This window comes from Branchiostoma belcheri, unplaced genomic scaffold (assembly GCF_001625305.1).
Source record: "Branchiostoma belcheri isolate BF01 breed outbred unplaced genomic scaffold, Haploidv18h27 scaffold302, whole genome shotgun sequence".
NCBI lineage: Eukaryota > Metazoa > Chordata > Leptocardii > Amphioxiformes > Branchiostomatidae > Branchiostoma > Branchiostoma belcheri.
In genome coordinates this window covers 126,112-144,847 of record NW_017803913.1, presented here as the reverse complement: position 1 = coordinate 144,847, position 18,736 = coordinate 126,112, and the positions used below count along the sequence as shown (strand labels likewise).

Genomic DNA, 18,736 nt, shown 5'->3' with positions numbered 1-18,736 from the left:
TGTGTGTGTGTGTGTGTGTGTGTGTGTGTGTGTGTGTGTGTGTGTGTGTGTGTGTGTGTGTGTGACGTATATGAGTATATGTCTGGTTTCTGACCAACCCCCTCTGGTGGCCTTTTTTCTGTTTCTCCCAAGCCTAGTCTGCTTCTGGAACTGTGTTAGTGACATGAGTGTACCTCGTATGTCAGGTAGTATTCGACATGCCCCATCTCGTGATGTATCGTCTGCAGGTCCTCCTGGTTGACCTTTGTGCACATCTTTATTCTGCAAGACACAACAGATCAATAACCTCGCGAGATCTTGCAAAAAAGGGCAGTCCGTCTGGAAATTTCATTCCCTTGAAACCGTTCAGACATTTCTGCCAAGTTGACCTATAACAGAAAATTCGTCCAAAAAAACTGAGATGTGAAATCAAAAGACGAAGTTGAAAGATCGCTGGACGGTTGAGTTTGGACGAGGGAGTGTCCAACCCGTCTCACCTGACGTCAGTGTCTCCAGGCAGGTGAAAGAAGTCCCATGCCGAGCCGTGGCAGACAACTTCCCTGTCATCCGGCCGAGTTAGCATACTCTTGTCCCAAAATGTCTGTAACATAGATGTATGAGGTTAGATTTGTGGATGTGCTTTGGTTACCTGACGTCGCTGTCGTGATAGAAGTCCTCTGCGGAGGCATGGCAAACAACTTCTCTGTCTTCAGGTCTGACGAGCATGCTTTTGTCCCAGAACACCTGAATAGGACATAACAATTTGGATGTCATGGTTAAGCTCAAATTTACCAATGATACCATTCCACATTCCTTATGACGCCGTAATGTCACAAATAGAGTCAAAACCGGGTCATTATTAACCCCAATCCATACATTAAACATCCAATAATCACCCGCATATAACATCAGGTGACTCAAAAAGAACACCGCTCTGTTCTAAAAAATAAAAAAATAGTTATGTTCCAATGACCTCGGGTGACTCCCATAAGAATACCTGTTCCCTGCCTTTGACCCAATAGAACATGACCCTGCCCAAGTGACCTCAGGTGACTCCAGATGGAACTATGTTCTATTTAAGTTTGTATGTGTTATACAGGAATGTGTCACTCTTTACTGTGTAAGTTTTGATAGGCTATATAATAATGGCGTTAATGGCCCGCCCTTTCTCGGTGATTATGGTGTGATAAAGCCTTGTCAGTTGCTATAACCACTGCGCTCACTCAGTGGCTTTATTCGGTGGTTATAGCAACTGACAAGGCTTTATCACACCATATTCACCTCGAGGGGGGTCATTAACCCTTAAGTAAAATCTTCAATGTCATGTCACTTCCGCCAGTATCGACAAACCTACATCCCTATGACCTAACATCCTGGTGAAGAAATTTGCGGTTTCCGTAAACTGTTCGCTGGACATCATTTTTACATCGTGTGATAAATATGTCGCGATGTCGCGAATGCGCTTTTCCGTTGCGTTCTATGCATGTTTTAAGCACTCGTGGTGGGCCTGCATTGTACGGGACCCTATTCCTCCCCATAGCTCCAATTACATGTATTGAAAAGAGATGCAGTGTACAAAATACTTTTTTGAACCAGGTTGCTCAGTGGGCAACCTACAGCAAAAATTAGGTTGCCCATCAGCATTTTAGGTTACCCTACCTATAAGTTACTACTTTCCTCAAATTAAGTAATGTTACATACATAAGCCTTTGACAATATTTCTAACAGCCTTTTGTTAACTGATACTGGTAATAGCCATTAATAACTAAAATTAAAAAGCATCTGCCAGATACAGTGGTGCCAGCCAAATGGGCATGATTTCGTGGGGGGGGGGCATTCTTAAAATTCAAGTAGCACACTGGGCTACCTAGGTTCAAAATAGGTTGCTCCAAGTAAAATTTGGTTGCCCGGGGCAACTGGACAACCAGGTATTCTGCACGCTGGGATGTTAATTAATTTGCATCGTAGTCCGAAATTGAGACACGCGTTGGTTCACACAAGGATTTAACCAGCTATCCTCTGTTTATCATACACACCTGAGGCATAGGACGCAAACCTATGGACACAAAAAACTCCTCGGCTGTTCGGAACATGCGCAGTACGTCATATCCTTGTTCTACCATGGCGTCGCTGACGTCGATTTGCGGTTGATCCGGAAACGGCACGACGATGTCATAAATGTTGTTCCACTGCTGAGCCCACATGTTTCCTAAAAATGTACGAGATAAACATCGTCGTTGTTTTGTTTTTATTTCAACATGCAACAATACATAGTGGTGACGCACTCAAGCAAAAAGCTTATATTCACGTCACCACTAGACATTAGACATTGACCTTTGTCTTCCTAAGACTTACCAGCATACCAAATATCATCACAATCCATAGAGGCGTTCTGAAGTTATGCTGACTATAAATGTGCGGAAACACACACAGATGCGCCAAAAACAATACTTCCATTTTTCATGGAGGTAACAACAAACAAACAAACGTACCAAACAAGTGCGCGGGTATGCGTCCCGTTGTTGGCACCTTGTCTTCCCCGTACTGTTTTAGACAGTTTCCTCCTTACGTAGGCGTGCAGCTGCAGGTACAGGGGCTTCACCTGTTCCCAAACTCCGTCCACCAGTTCTTCTAGTTGGTCGTCAGGGATCTCATACGCGCCTCGCCACACGACACCCTTGTCAGCAAAACCTAGATAAAATACCACAACTTTTATAGTAAAAAAGTTGATATTTATTCCAACACACATTTTTACAAAGAGATCAAATTTTCAGCGACCACCGTCGCCTTCATCAGGATAATTAATGACCAATCACTTCACAACGTGAAGGTCACGTGAATAAGGTCACGTGTTTGTAAACCGTAACTCTCGCGAGATCACGTTGTGAAGTGATTGGTCATTAATTATCCTGATGAAGGCGACAGTGGTACGCTGAAAATTTGATCCCTGTACAATTGTGTGTTGGAATAAAGTTCAACTTTTTACTATGATTACTACCAACACAGATGAACTTTCATGAAAACCAGAACGTTTAATATCGAGATGGTGTTCTGCTGATTTACAACATGTTTTCCCATGATAAATACCCATGCTCGATAAGACGCTGCCAAATAAATGTTATTAGAGTGAGTTTGATATAGTTATCTAAGTTACACTCTTAGGTGAGTTTGTATTATAATATAATTGTTTCACTAAATGTTCGTGCAAAGTCTATAATGTAGGGGGTGAAAGATGTTTCGTAACAAATTTGGGAAAAGTATTTACCATATTTCGACTCGAAATAGGATAAATACTTTTCCCAAATTTCTAAATATTTTTTTTTACATTATGTCGTAATATAGTTTTGTTCTTGTTTTCCCGGACCATCGGCCTTATTATAAATCAGATGTTTTCTTGCAAATTCGTGCCCGAGGGCTAATTGCAGGAACAGAAGAAATATTTGGTATAAAAAACAGATAATTAGTACACAGAACTATTGATAACTACTAGTAAAAACTACTGGGCTTGACTTCTTTTTTGAAGACAGAGGAAGACAAAGGATCCCACTTTTTCTGTAATTTGTGGGTTTTCAGATGTTAAGAGGAGAGTAGTTTTCTTTTCATTTGTATATGTGTGAAAGTTTGGGTAGAATTTGGAGGCTACGTCAAAGAGTTCATTTCGTTCATTGCTATAAGCTTGGTGTCTAGCTGTCACCATAGTGCATATTGCTTGTATGTAAACGGCGACATTGCACCCTAACTAAAACATTCAATTTGATTACCATTTTCTCGTGCTCCTTCGTTCATTAGCTCCACCCACTGTGCGTACTTGTCTTTCATTGGTGGGCCAACAGCATCTCGCCAGCTAAGCCACGCCCACTTCAAAAGGTCATAGTCACGTGATTTTGCTAGGATCCCTTCCAAATCAGGGTCCAGCTTTAGGCATGTGCCGTTTTGGAAACACACGGTGCTCGTACTGTAGATTTTTTCAAGTTCTTCCCCTATCTCCGCCATTTCCCTGTAAATATAAAGACGATCGGTGTGTTAACTTGATCCCTTGACAATAATCCTAAGACCACAGCAAGTAAATTTTATGGATGACATCCTCAGCAGACTCCATCCAAATTTAATGCGAGCGGGCGAAAAAAAACAAGGCGGGCCGAAAAAAACAAGGTTCCTACATTTTCAAATTTTGACTCAATTATTGTACAAATGGTTTTGATTCAGCGGGAACATCACATATACACAGCCACCATCACAAATCACTGCATCAAAGTAAAAAAAAAAGTAAGTCAGAGCCTTTTCTTGTCTCCTCTCTTCATATGTATCTGCCATCCACCTTCCGGCATGGCAACAGACATCTTTGCCCATTTCCAGTATGGTGACCACTGTCAGAGGGCAACATTTTTTTTTTCAAGTACAGGCGAAAATTAATGCGCGCGCTAATGTCATCCATAAAAATTATTTGCTGTGGCCTACCAAAGATAGACACAGAAAACCAAGAGAAAGGGGAGGAGATTTCGCTTTCGTCACAGTATACAATATTTTTAAATCTACAGGGAAACATACTTTTCTGACATTCTATTGACAGGCAAATATTGAGAAGTTTTTTTCAAATTCGTGCCCGGCGCCGGCTAATTGCAAATTACAAAACATAAAAGAACAATGAAACAGAGTATAAAATAACTAAAGTCTACATGATAAAGGTAGCTGTCTAGAACTATAACTATGTCTAAAACTATGTCTGAAGGGTTTGACTTCTCTTCTGCAAACCATGGAAGACGTAATGTCCCACCTTTTCCAAAATTTGTGGGTTTTGGGAAGTTAAAAGAAGAATAGTTTTTTCTTGGTCTGTAAGTTTAGACAAATTGGGAAAAATTGGGATAAAATGCAGAAGTTTGAATAGACAACTCATTTCGAGCGTTGTTATGGAATGAACAGTTTGAAATAAAATGTATTTCGTCTTCCACAGCCTTTGCACTACAATATTTTCACATTCTTTCACATACAGGTAGTCTTCTATACCTATATACTTATATATATTACTGCATAACTTTTAAGTATCACATAACGTACCGTTGTTTTTCCTCGTCGCTTGGAGTTGACGACTTGGTAATCATCCCAAACTGGCGCTTGACGTCATAAGAGAACCCGGATGTGTCGAACCTAATAAGCATACAAACATTATCGTTATAAAATGGCTCTGTCTTTGGACACATCACTTCAATACAACAGATATCTAGCTTTCTGCTATTTTATTCATTCAAATTACATTAAACACATTGTTGTGGTTGTTATTTCTAAATTAAAACATCCCCAGCTCTCTCACATTCACCAGTTCCCCATCCCCAGAATGCAACGCGAAAACAGGGGGTCTAACCTCATTTGTATAGGACAGGAAGGCATCGGAATGATCCTGGTGACGTTAAACTTGTTTTTCAGTGTGTTTTGAGGTGTTGGGTCATTTTATGCTCAACGTTAATTGAATTACTATGGGTTAAATCTGACAAATAGAGCATGAACTTTTTGGAATGAATTGTTTGTAACGTTATAGTGGTAACGCTATATGATGCTGTGACGTTACAAACCACATGTTCCATGTTGAAAAGAACACAAAAACTTCACTTTCTATTTGTTGTCAGATTCAACCCATAGTAATTCAATTAATTTTGAGCATAAAATGCCTCCAACACCTCAAAACACGGTGAAAAACAAGCTGTTTAACATCAACAGGATCATTCCGATGCCTTCCTGTCCTATGCAAATGACCCCCTGTTTTCGCGTTGCATTCTGGTAATGGGAAACTGGTGAATATCCAGACGACGTCCTTACTTCTTTGCCTCCGCCATTTTCTTCAGATTCCACTTGGAATCTGCCAGTGACACGGCCACAGATTTGGCTGAGTTCTCGTCTGTGATGTTAGTCGCCTGTGCCCAGCTCGCTTCCACCTGAAAAACGTGATCATTCACAAAAGGACAACAACGTATAAATGTTGACTTCTGGCACTCAAGCTATTATAATTCTATTTACAATATATTTCTTGTGTTATGGTGACAGACGTCTGGTCCAGGATGCCATTAGCTTTATTTGTTTGTAGAATAAGAAACTGAACAAAACCAATATGTTTACAAAAAGTCATGTCAGGTGGACAATACCCCCCCCCCCGTAGAGGCGGCTGGAAATCGGCTAGAAATCGGCCAAATAGAGAGCGGCAAACTGTTATCTCCAGCAGACCAACTCCCCTCGCATGCTATCTCTCTATTTGGCCGATTTCTACTCTTTCCAGCCGCCTCCCGAAGCCTGGTAGAGGCTACCCCCTGGACAGAATGCGTTTTCTGCAACATTATGGTTGATCACACTATCCTCTACCCTTTTAGATTGTAATGTCTCCTTCTTTCTATCGACCATTGCAATTGCTTGCTTTCTAGTTACTTTGAAACTCATATGACATTATATCAATTTATGTGTATTACATTTTCACAATACTAGAATATGAAATTTTGTACAACACCTGGTGTGTTCCGCCGAAAGGCGGTTATACCTACTCTCCAAGCAGAGGTAGGGTCGCTCGGTATTTTGGCAGTATTTTCGCGTTTTTAAGGGGAGGAAGCTTGGAGAGTAGGTTATACCGGCTATACAGATACAGAAGCTGGTGTGTTACGCCAAAGGGCGGTACCGGCTATACAGATACAGAAGCTGGTGTGTTACGCCAAAGGGCGGTTATACCGGCTATACAGATACAGAAGCTGGTGTGTTACGCCGAAGGGTGGTTATACCGGCTATACAGATACAGAAGCTGGTGTGTTACGCCAAAGGGCGGTTATACCGGCTATACAGATACAGAAGCTGGTGTGTTACGCCAAAGGGCGGTTATACCGGCTATACAGATACGGAAGCTGGTGGGTTACGCCGAAGGGTGGTTATACCGGCTATACAGATACAGAAGCTGGTGTGTTCCGCCGAAAGGCGGTTATACCGGCTATACAGATACAGAATGCGGGCGGAAAAAGCAGGAACAGTAACAATAAATTTATATGTAGTAAATTTTCACAATAAAAAATGTCTTGTCAACATCTAACTAGAAATGTTAGAGATACAAAGTACATTATACATACAGATCGCACGTTGTGCTGTCGTAGCCCCTCATTGTAGTCCTCCAACCACTTCATAGCCTTTTTCTCTTCTGCCGAAATTTTCATCTCTGCAAGAGAAATCATTTTAGTCCCAGTTCAAGTCAATGATTACTATGGTATCAAAACAGAGTCGTGGAATCTAGTAGTGTAGAGTAGTGGAATGGGCAAGGAATAGAGTAAAGCAGTTGTTCATTTAGCAGTGAATTCGAAGTAATTAAGGGAACAGCCAATCACAGACCAGATCTCCAAACAGGGTGCACCTGCTCCCCATATGGGCATTGGCCCTATACTCAAATATGGTCACACTCCAACCTTGGTAACACACACTTACATACTGAATTAGCTTTAACTGAAAAATATTTTCTTTTAAGTGTGGACTCATGTATGTAGAAGATGGCTCGTTGATATGAGCAGGGGAATTTTTTCAACGTTTTCCGGCAAACAGTCATTTTGCCAATGCATGCCCGTATCTGTGTTATTTTGACCAATTGTTCTCGTTCCTTAATTGGGCTAATACATTGTAGCAAACAACAATCATGAAAGACCATACAGACTTTTAACCCAGTTAATTATATATGCTATGAAGCGTCTCTGAGACGGGGGGGGCGCCACAGACTTTCTGCAACCTATGATCCACTGCTCACGCAGTCACGTGTGTTATCTGCGTGACGTCACGGAAGCGGTGGATTGCTCATTCCTTGACAAAGACTGGAGTTGTACAGTCGAAAATTTGGGTGAGTCCAATTTGTTGTGTTGGAAATTGCAGTTTAAACTTGCTTCATAATGATTTCTGCCAACACAGATGAACTTTCAAGATAAAATTATCTATGCTGAAGAAACAGATGCCGAATTCTCATAAAAAAGCAACCAACTTTCTCTGACCTCTCAGACTGTTGATGAGCTCCTCCCACTCCTCCATGTTTCTTTGTGCCAAAGACTGTCTCTGTTCCACACAGCATCGTTTGAGTCCGTTCCGACAGCACAGGTCTTCAATTTCCCTCTCCACGTGCTGCAGTTCCGTCAAATCCCGCTGTTGCGCTGCCAAGAAGACACAGACACGTCACGTACAAGGACTTGCTCATAACTTTTGTCTTAGACTACCAATTTTCTTTGGTTTAGGCCACACCAATTTAATTTGTTGCCTCTTGGATTTTTTTTTAGAAAAAATATGAAGCAACAGGGCGAAAAAAACAGGCCAAGGCACCCCATGATAGCCGGAAATGTCGCGATATAAGCCAATAAGTCAACATACCAGGCTGGTTTATAACTACAACAATAGATTTTGAACTTTTAATGAAACAAAGTTGCATTGTTAGATTGAAAAACTTTAACAAAGTTAACTAGGAAGGAAAGGACTTTCTTCAACCGTTGAGGCCAAAATCTGTCTTTCATTGAGCATTTTGCAGTTGACTTTGAACCTTTTTTTTGCAAATCAGAAAAAAATGGACAGGGCGAATCAAATTAAATTGGTGTGGCCTTATGCGCAGGTGAAAGTGGGTGTGCATTTGAAAACCTTAGGTACAGGGCAGCTGTATGTTGCTTTTTTTAAAAGGCACATAATGCGGAGCCCTTAATGTCAGCTTTAAAGCTTAATTTGACTCCGAGTACTTCAATGCACCACGACACTTCACGCTTGCTAGCCTGGTATCCAGTCTGATTCGTGGTCGGGGCCGCAAGAACTCTGTCCCGCCCGCCTCACATAGGTTTCCCGGTGTCTATTTCACGAGAGATTGATTAGCCCCCCGATCCCCAATCATATTGTCTCTTATTAGCGTAACACTCCTACCGGGACGGTCTGTTGCACTGGACGGTGGAACCTATTAGAGCCCCCGAAGGCACAACCTGCTTGAACACCCCAATACCCCCAACCACGTAAGACTGGATACCAGGCTACACGCTTGCCGCCGCGGTATTGCTGAGTTACGGGGACAGTCAGGTTGTACAACTTGATCTTTTTTATCACCAGAACTGTGAAGTGAATCTTGGCGAGCCCTGAATCGGTATGTGCATGGAACCATGACAGAAAAAAGGAGATCTGGGTCGACCACAACTGAGTGACGCGCTAGCCTCCATAGCACGCCGCCAAAAACGGGGGGTTTGGGGGGTCTCCATGGTGCTATCTTCTGATTGCATATAGACAACATAGCCGGCCTGGCTGAATTAACCCCGTTTTTTAGAACTAGGCTAATCAGAAAACAGCCGAAGTTCAAGACCAACAAACCCCCAGTATAAGCCTGCTACGGAGGCTAGTGACGCGCCCAGAATCGGTATGTGACTCTTACCGGGTGAAGTCACCTCACTAGAACCATAAGTCAACAATTGACAAAGCAAGGGGGTACTTAAAACGCGCTTACGTCAATCCAACTCCGTAGCAGGCTTATAGAACTGGGGGTTTGATAGTCTTCGGCTGTTTTCTGATTATTCCAGTTCTAAAAACGGGGGCAATTCAATCAGGCCGGCTATATTGTCTATATGCAATCTGAAAATAGCACATAACAGCTCCCAAAGACCCTGAAGACCCCGAAACCCCCCAGTTTTTGGCATGCTGTGGAGGCAATCTATGCGTTTGGTGTGACACGCAGAAAGCTGTTTTACACCATCAAATAGCACGACTTGAATAGGCTAATGTACTAAGTAGTTTGCGTGTTTTAGAATTAGAAGGAAAACCGTTCTGATGGACAGCAATGCCTCTAGATATGGCCACCACCCTACCCAGTGTTATCGTTTGGTATGGTATCCATGGATATATGACAATCTCTGTAACAGCTATAACTAGAAGGTTCATGTGTCGCATATAACTAGCCTCTACCAGGCTTCGGGAGGCGGATGGAAAGAGTAGAAACCGGTCAAATAGAGAGATAACATACCAGGGGAGTTGGTCTGCTGGGAGATAACATTTCGCGGCAAAATATTCTCTCCCATCAGACAAACTCCCCTGGCATGTTATCTCTGTATTTGGCCGGTTTCTACTCTTTCCAGCCGCCTCCCGAAGCCTGGTACAGGCTAGCATATAACCCCTTGGGTGTCAGGACAACTCGGCACCTGGGACAACTCGGCCCCTGGCCATTTGGGACAACTCGGCACCAACCCCAGGACAAGTCGGCCCCATAATTTCTCAACAAATCATCAATATTTTGGGCTCCGAGAATTAGTAGCCTCCTGACAATAATCTTAACTTCATTCTTTTCTGAGACATGTTATTCTTTTTGTGATGACGGACTTGACCGCGCCACTCAAAGAGTTAAATTACGAGTAAACTCACGGGGTCATACTATGTATAAATATGCCCGCCCGCCGAAAACATACGAGGATACAATTATAAAAGAACGTTGAACATTTACCACTACATGCTTCACGATTCCATGAAGTTTCTTTATCAATATAAATTGTAAGTCTTGCCGTTTCTTGGATCGGCACGCTTTAGATTACTCGGACGGGCCACGCCGACATAGCGCCGCTAGCGCCAGGGGCGTTACGCTAGCGGCGCAGGCCAAGTCCGTTGTCGCTATAAGAAATACTACAGTGTGTCACTGAGACTCAGAAAAAGTTAAAATCAGAGTCAGGAGGCTTCTAGATCGATAACAGTTAAAATTTTTTTACCCAAAATTCATATTATTTGCTGAGAAATTATGGGGCCGACTTGTCTTGGGGTTGGTGCCGAGTTGTCCTGAATGGCCAGGGGCCGAGTTGTCTCAGGGGCCGAGTTGTCTTGGAATCGTAGTGCAAGACGACAAAACAAAGGCAGGTGGCACACAAAAGCAGTACGGTGTGTCAACACAGCGATCACGATTCACGTGGGGAAAAGGCTCTGGAATGTTTACCGACACACTTCAATACATGCACTGTCTGAAGTTCTATGTTCATTAACTTCATGTCAAAAAGCACACAAGTTGACGTTTCATTTATGAAATTTCTTGTGTTATAAGTAAAAGCTCTACAGACGATGACTACGGTGGCTATTTTAAAGTTTTAAACTGACATGTTTGCAGTTTCTACGAAGGCACATTTTGTCTTCGTTGGGAAAAATTCACCCTGACGACTTAACCATATGTAGACATTGACCGAAATCTAGTCACGTACAAGGAAAAAGACACACAGGCAAACATTTCTATGCCAGAAGATGGCCCATACGCCTAATTATTACAACAGAACCCACATATTATAGAAGAAGTGGGTAAAGTCGTCTTCCATTGCCTAAAAAGAAGAAGTCAAACCCAGTAAAACTAGTACCATGTATGTTGTAGAATATAGTATAATGCTAGACGTAGATATAGTCTCACCAAGGACATTATATACAGATGTATAATGTCCTCGGTCTCACATACCACTGTATCTTTCTTATGCTGTTTGTAACTGCATTTGCACTGATAAATACAACAAGCACAGATGAGGCAAACTTCTAACTTCATACTTCACCCCCAGGAATTTACTGAAAATACCTATTACGGTATACGTATCTAGTTCAATAGTTTTCGTAGTTTGAACAATTTCAGGCAATGTCTTTTGGATGACAACAAGAGGACTAATTATTGAATGTGTAACTCCCGGATACCCAAACACTGCTCAATCATCCGTGTTGTCTACAGACAACTGGTTTAACTTGATTAACCTAATGTACTATCAGTTCGACATGGGAAAAAATGGAGGGTAGGATATCTAACTTCCCACACCACTAGTACTTCTCCACTTTTCGTTAACTTTGTGGATAGTATTACGTAGCCTCCACCAGGCCTTTCTACGGGAATACGGATCGTAGAATTCGGCAAAAGAGAGAGTAAAATTGGCAAAGGGAGTCCGGCCGCGGGAAGGTAGTTTCTTTCCTTCCAAAGAACTGCGCGGCCAGTCAAACCTACATGTCGTCCAAACTCCCCTGGCAAGTATTCTCCTATATATAGCCAGCGTAGTTAGTCTGATAGAGACTAGTGAATACGTACATGACAAGTTAAGATACATACAGCCCAAAAACAAGAGCGACCTGGTTGCAAAATGGCTGAACGGCGTTAAGTAACTAAAAAGGTGCAGTACAAGTACCCACCTGCCGAGAGTTGGTCATGGAGGGGCCAGGTGTACCCATTACAGAACAGAAAACCCGCGCAAAAAAACAGCCAGATTTTCCCCACGTTCCACATTTTGCCGCCTCCTGCCGTCCTGCCTCCCGTATTGCACTGAATGCTTCAAGATTAGGTCCGTTTGAAACTATTTTTGCGACATGTTGTAGACTACACCAAATGCCCGAACTGTGAGTACTAGTACCCCCACGTAACTTGTTAGACTGGATTTCCTTCTTCCTGTTTGGGAGAAACCATTATGGGGTGTGGGGTGTTTTTAAAAGTTCTCAGTTAAAGCTGCTCTTCATATGACTTTGCTACATATTAAAAGCTTTCTTGGAGACGTGAAATGGCAGTGCTAGTGTCATATTTTGCCTTTTTGTAATTAAAAAAATTATACTAGAAACACCCCTCTGTATGTCCGAAAGTGGAATGGCCATTACGTTTACACTACGACATGCGCCCTCTAGCGATTATAGCTTGCATTACAGATGCTAACCTTTGACCCCACTATGTCGTCATCATGGCTGACGTTTTGGTATGATAATGAGTACCTGAAGTGTACGTAAAATGGCTTAATTGTAGCCTTTTTGTAATAATATTCACAGTTTTGAGGGTTACAAAAATAAATTTGGAATGTTATCATTGTGTTTCCGTAAAATTAAGTCTTTATATTGAAATGCAATTGTTTAAAAGATGGATTTAGTTAGGAGCTGCAATAAACCACAAACTAAATAGTTTCGTTGTCAACCCCGGCATGGACTCGAACCTTAATCTTTAGCTTTGCGCAGAGGCGATATCATAGCCGATGAGGTTTATCCGAGGCGTGATTATTGCTAGTTGAAAACTTTTCCCAATACCCCGCCTGGAGGACGTGAAATACCGTCCACCATGGCAATTTTTGTGAGCCCCTACGGGGGCACCATGAACAATCAAAAAGAAGTGCACTAACCAATTCATCATCTTTGAACTACAGTACAAGTGTCAATGTGTGTCAAACTTTATTGCACAACAATTGTAACGGGTACAATGCATGGCAAACTCTTCAGTACTACATATCTAGCTAGCATCTACTCTCACGTCTACAGTATTACCTACAAGTTCTATGTATCGAAAATACCATTCTATTTCAAAAGTTAATATAGTATACGTACATGTATATATATGGAACATCCCAAAGAGATCCAACCTGGATGTGTAATGCTAATACATGTATGTTTAAGACTTAGATAAGGTATAATGTAGTACTTAAGACTTTTTAGTTATTCTTTAACCATAAGAAGTGTGGTTAGTTTGAGATTGGGTGGTCAAGAAATCACTTGATATACTTGGGGATCTAGGACACCTCTCACAAAGTTCACTTTATATTCGTCTATTGGGCACACTCCTAGCGGCCGTAGTGGGAACGACATACCGGGCTAAATTTACATGTTTTGTGGTATGTAAAATCAGTTATTGCCTGTAAGGCAACAGCAAGTAATTTAATGGACGACATCACCGCGCGCATTAATTTTCGCCTGATTTTTGAAAAAATTAAGGCAAGAAATTTTGTTGCCCTTCTGACAGTGGTCAAACACGCAGAAAATGAGCAATTATGTTTGTTGCCATGCAATGCCGGAACGTGGATGGCAGATAAATACTAGTATGAATACAGGAGACAAGATAAGGCTCTAATTTATCATTATATAACTTACCACAATGTATATAACCAAGGAGGTTAAATACAAGTTGTACCTCTTTGATATAACTTACCACAATGTATGTATCATGTCTTGTTTAATAAAGTTTATGATGTCTAAATTTGAAAAGGTAGGAATTTTGCTTTTTTTTTAGCCCGCCTTGTTTTTTTTCGCCCGCGCGCATTAGATTTGTGAGTCTGTGGTGGATGTCATCCAGAGAATTTTCTTGCTGTGGCCTAACCTCGATGCCCGGTATGTCGTTCCCACTACGGCCGCTAGGAGTGTGCCCAATAGACGAATATAAAGTGAACTTTGTGAGAGGTGTCCTAGATCCCCAAGTATATCAAGTGATTTCTTGACCACCCAATCTCAAACTAACCACACTTCTTATGGTTAAAGAATAACTAAAAAGTCTTAAGTACTACATTATACCTTATCTAAGTCTTAAACATACATGTATTAGCATTACACATCCAGGTTGGATCTCTTTGGGATGTTCCATATATATACATGTACGTATACTATATTAACTTTTGAAATAGAATGGTATTTTCGATACATAGAACTTGTAGGTAATACTGTAGACGTGAGAGTAGATGCTAGCTAGATATGTAGTACTGAAGAGTTTGCCATGCATTGTACCCGTTACAATTGTTGTGCAATAAAGTTTGACACACATTGACACTTGTACTGTAGTTCAAAGATGATGAATTGGTTTGTGTTCTTCCTTTATTGTTTATGGTGCCCCCGTAGGGGCTCACAAAAATTGCCATGGTGGACGGTATTTCACGTCCTCCAGGCGGGGTATTGGGAAAAGTTTTCAACTAGCAATAATCACGCCTCGGTTAAACCTCATCGGCTATGATATCGCCTCTGCGCAAAGCTGACGTTAAACATCAATTTCCGACCCTCCCAAGGGACAAAGACATTTTGTTTGTGGTTAACTTCAATCACTAAAATCACATTTACGCCAAATGCATGTGTTTAATAGGAAAGCGAATGCTTCTAGAATCTATTTCAGAGTATTAATGTGTATGTTCAATTTTCCCATATATTGTCGTATGAATTAGATGTCTGGTGTGATTACACGTTACAATTATCAACTTGAACTCATGCATGTCAAGTTCACTAGGGTTGTAAAAGATACCTCATTATCATAAATTATGTAATGAGGCCACGGCCAATCACAGTAATAATGTTGGGTCAGAGATCAATGCACTTGGGAACACATTACGTCAGCAAGGACATTATAATGTATAATTGTTGTCAGATTCAAACTATAGTCACTTATTATGCCCTTGATTACGTATGCGCATACTAATACGCAATAAGTAGTACTAAGTGTTGTGATACATTTTAACCTAGGAATGATATTTAACAAGGCAATAAAAAGTTATCACCAAGAATTGGCCGTCATTTATTCCACAGGTTCTTGTGGTGTTTTTATATTCGTTGATGACAGAATCTAATAAAACAATGGAGGTTGCTCCCTTAATAGTATCTCCTTTTTCATTGATGTAACGTTACAGCAAGTAATTTTTATGGACGACATCAGCACTCGCATTAATATTCGCCTGATTTGGGGAAAAAAATGTTGCCTTCTGACAGTGGTCAACATGCCAAAAATGTGCAAAGATGTCTGTTGCCATGCTGGAATGTGGATGGCAGATAACTATGAAGAGAGGAGACAAGAAAAGGCTCCTCTGTTTTGTTTCTTTGATGCAGTGATATGTGATTTTGGCTGTGTATATGTGATGTTCCCACTGAATCAAAATTTTGAAATGTAGGAACCTTTTTTTTTCCGGCCCGCCCTGTTTTTTTCGCCCGCTTGCATTAGATTTGGAGCCTGCGAAGGATGTCATCCATGAAATTTACATGCTGTAGCCTTAACTAAAAAAAAACAAAACACAACGTCGACGTCATACTCCATTGTTGCCAGATTCAAGCTGTAGTAAGTCACTTAATTTTAAACACAACATGCTCCAACTCCTCAAAACACATTTCCATAAACAAACCAACCCCATGGCGCTATGCAACATGGGAAGTCAGCTACCCTTGGCGATATGCATCCTGGGAATGGCAAAACTGATCAGAAAAAAGGTGAAGGTCTTTTTACCCCCAGTTCGCTTTTATAATACTAACCACAATTCCAAGCGAGGAATATTATGCTTCGCCTGTCAACTTGAGACGAGTTACCCATGGTTCTCTAGCAAGGTTATATGCGGCTGGATGTGTACATGTCCCACAATCTAGGCCGCAGCGGGCGGCACACGTACAGAGACTCACGTTCAGAACTCCAGATTTCCCACCCTGATAATTCCATCACCAGGGAGCCTGAGTGCACGCTTGGCATGCAGCAGCTAAGGCCACAACGAGTAATTTTTATGAATGACATCAACGCGCGCATTTATTTTCGCCTGATTTGGGGAAAAAAAACCTAGAAATTTGGCTTCTGACTGTGTGGTCAGCATACCGAAAATAGGCAAAGACGTCTGTTGCCATACCGGAAGGTGGATGGCAGATAAATATGAAGAGAGGAGACAAGAAAAGGCTCTGATTTAATGTTTTGTTTCTTACTTTGATGCAGTGATATGTGATATGTTGGCTGTGTATATGTGATGTTCCCACTGAATCAAAATCATTTGTACAATGATTGAGTCAAAATTTTAAATTGTAGGAACCTTGTTTTTTTTCGGCCCGCCTTGTTTTTTTTTCGCACGCTCGCATTAGATTTGGAATCTGCGGAGGATGCTATCCATAAAATTTACATGCTGTGGCCTATAAATGTATACTTTCTGCATGGTCCCAAGTGTCTATGTATGGAACATCGATATAACGTTAGATTTAAATTGGTTACTGAATGATGTGCTTCGTACCAGTCTAATCAAGATATCAGTGAGGATGGACTGCTTCTTTTGAACACATAGCCATCAAAAATTTAAAACAAGAAGCAAATTGAACAGCGACAAGTGAATGAAGTACACATTTTTTTCTAGTATCTCAATTTGATATGAACGGAAAAGTTGCCGTATTTGAATTATGTTGTGCTGTATACTAGAAATTCCCCACATCACACATTAGAAAAATGCACAATCGTCTTCAGATTGAAACTGGTTACTTCCATTTCGTTTCTGTGTTTTGAACGAGATATTAACAACAGTAACAGTAAGGCGCCAATTTGCTATGTACCTACGCTAGCTAGTAGCTGAATGACAAATCCCTGTGGTTGTTTTTTGCCTCTTTAAAGGTGTCGATGTGCACCGTCATGACAATGCTTCATCCAATTAGGCCACACCGTCTTAATTTTATGGATGACATCCGCGCGCGCATTGATTTTTGCCTGAAAAAAAAAAGATCACATCCACCGAGGCTCTGGCCTGGCTCTAGGCCTGGGTAGTCCATGGTAGTTAGCGACAATACGGAGCCGGGCACCCAGGCTACCGATGCTTCACGACTAAAGAACTCCAAGAATTCAGTACATACGTACAGTGCCGATTCCTAAATTCCACCAGCATGTGCCGGCTTGTCGTATACGTCGCTAAGTACTGCCGCAAATCCACAATGCAAGCCTTTTATTCCTGTGGTTTAGTGGCCGGGATTTTTTTACATTCGCCCGCGCGCACTAGTTTGGAGATCTTCAGAGGATGTCATCCATAAAATTAAGTCGGTGTGGCCTAATAGACATAAGTCTACTAGATCTTCTGAACTAAATTTTAGTGTCCCAATTTCTAGGACAAAGAGTTACACAAAAAACCAAGTGCACACGTCTTTCCCGAGGACGTGCATTTCCCACAATTCCACTACAAGTGCATTTCCCACAATTCCACTACAAGGACAAACTTAACAGTGTGGATCCCCCGGCCTGGTTTAACGCGTGTCCCGGAATCTAGTCCGAGGAAATCCCCCAGAACTCATTGTCATGTATCCAGGGCGGACTAGGGTGTGGTACCAGAAGAGAATCTCTTTGTTGTAGGTTCTCTACTAACCGATGATGTATTTCAACACCTAGGATTGCGCGGAAATAAGTACAATGAAAAAATATAAGCGTGATATATTAATTCATATCATCAATAATTATGAGAAACGTCTCGATTTTTCAAGAACCATACATTTTCCAAACGTTGATGTATTTAAACACCTAGGATTGGGCGGAAATGCGTACAATGAAAACGTTAAGCGATACATATTAATTGGCAAACGTCTGGATTTTTCACGAACCATACATTTATAAAATTATTACCTGTGCACACAGGGCGAATTTTAAAAATTCTCTTTATATTGTTAAATCTTTGAATGTAACTGCCACACCTGGATTGCGCGGAAATACGTACAATGAAAAACATTAAGCGTGATATATTAATTCTTATCAAGAATGAGCCATACATTTATAAAATCATTACCTGTGCACACAGGGCGAATTTTAAAAATTCTCTTTATCAAATACATATTGTTCAAATATTGTGTAACTGCCACCGTGCATCAATAAATATATTAACAAAATGTCTGTCATGTTCATTCGATAATTCTTCTATACTGTAGATGGTTGGATAGAAGAAAATGATTTCTTCCATTGCTAGACGTGGCATATTTTCATGCACCTGGAGAAAGCACAAAGGATCTGAGATCAATAGAGAAGAAATGTCAGACGTTGTATCTACTTGTCATTTGTGTTTTATTTTCCGCCTTGACTTAAAACTATCACCCTAACAAAATACACATGGATATTTTAATCAACCTATCGACAAAACGAACATTTCCTTTCTTAAAATTACATCATTGTTTTGCCTAGTCTCGATATTTTTTAAGCATGAGAAAAAAGATTAGTGTTTTGTTTTCCACCTTGACTTAAAACTATCATCCTAATAAAATGCACATGGATGTGTTAATCATATCGACAATGTGGACATTTCCTTTGTTC

The 18,736-nt window shown here is 41.1% G+C and overlaps 1 pseudogene; it reads right to left on the bottom strand.

The window, feature by feature from the left end:
* The window catches only part of LOC109474350, a 17,269-nt pseudogene extending 4,872 nt beyond the window's left edge, over window positions 1-12,397 (bottom strand).
* Window positions 12,398-18,736: the final 6,339 nt, after the last annotated feature.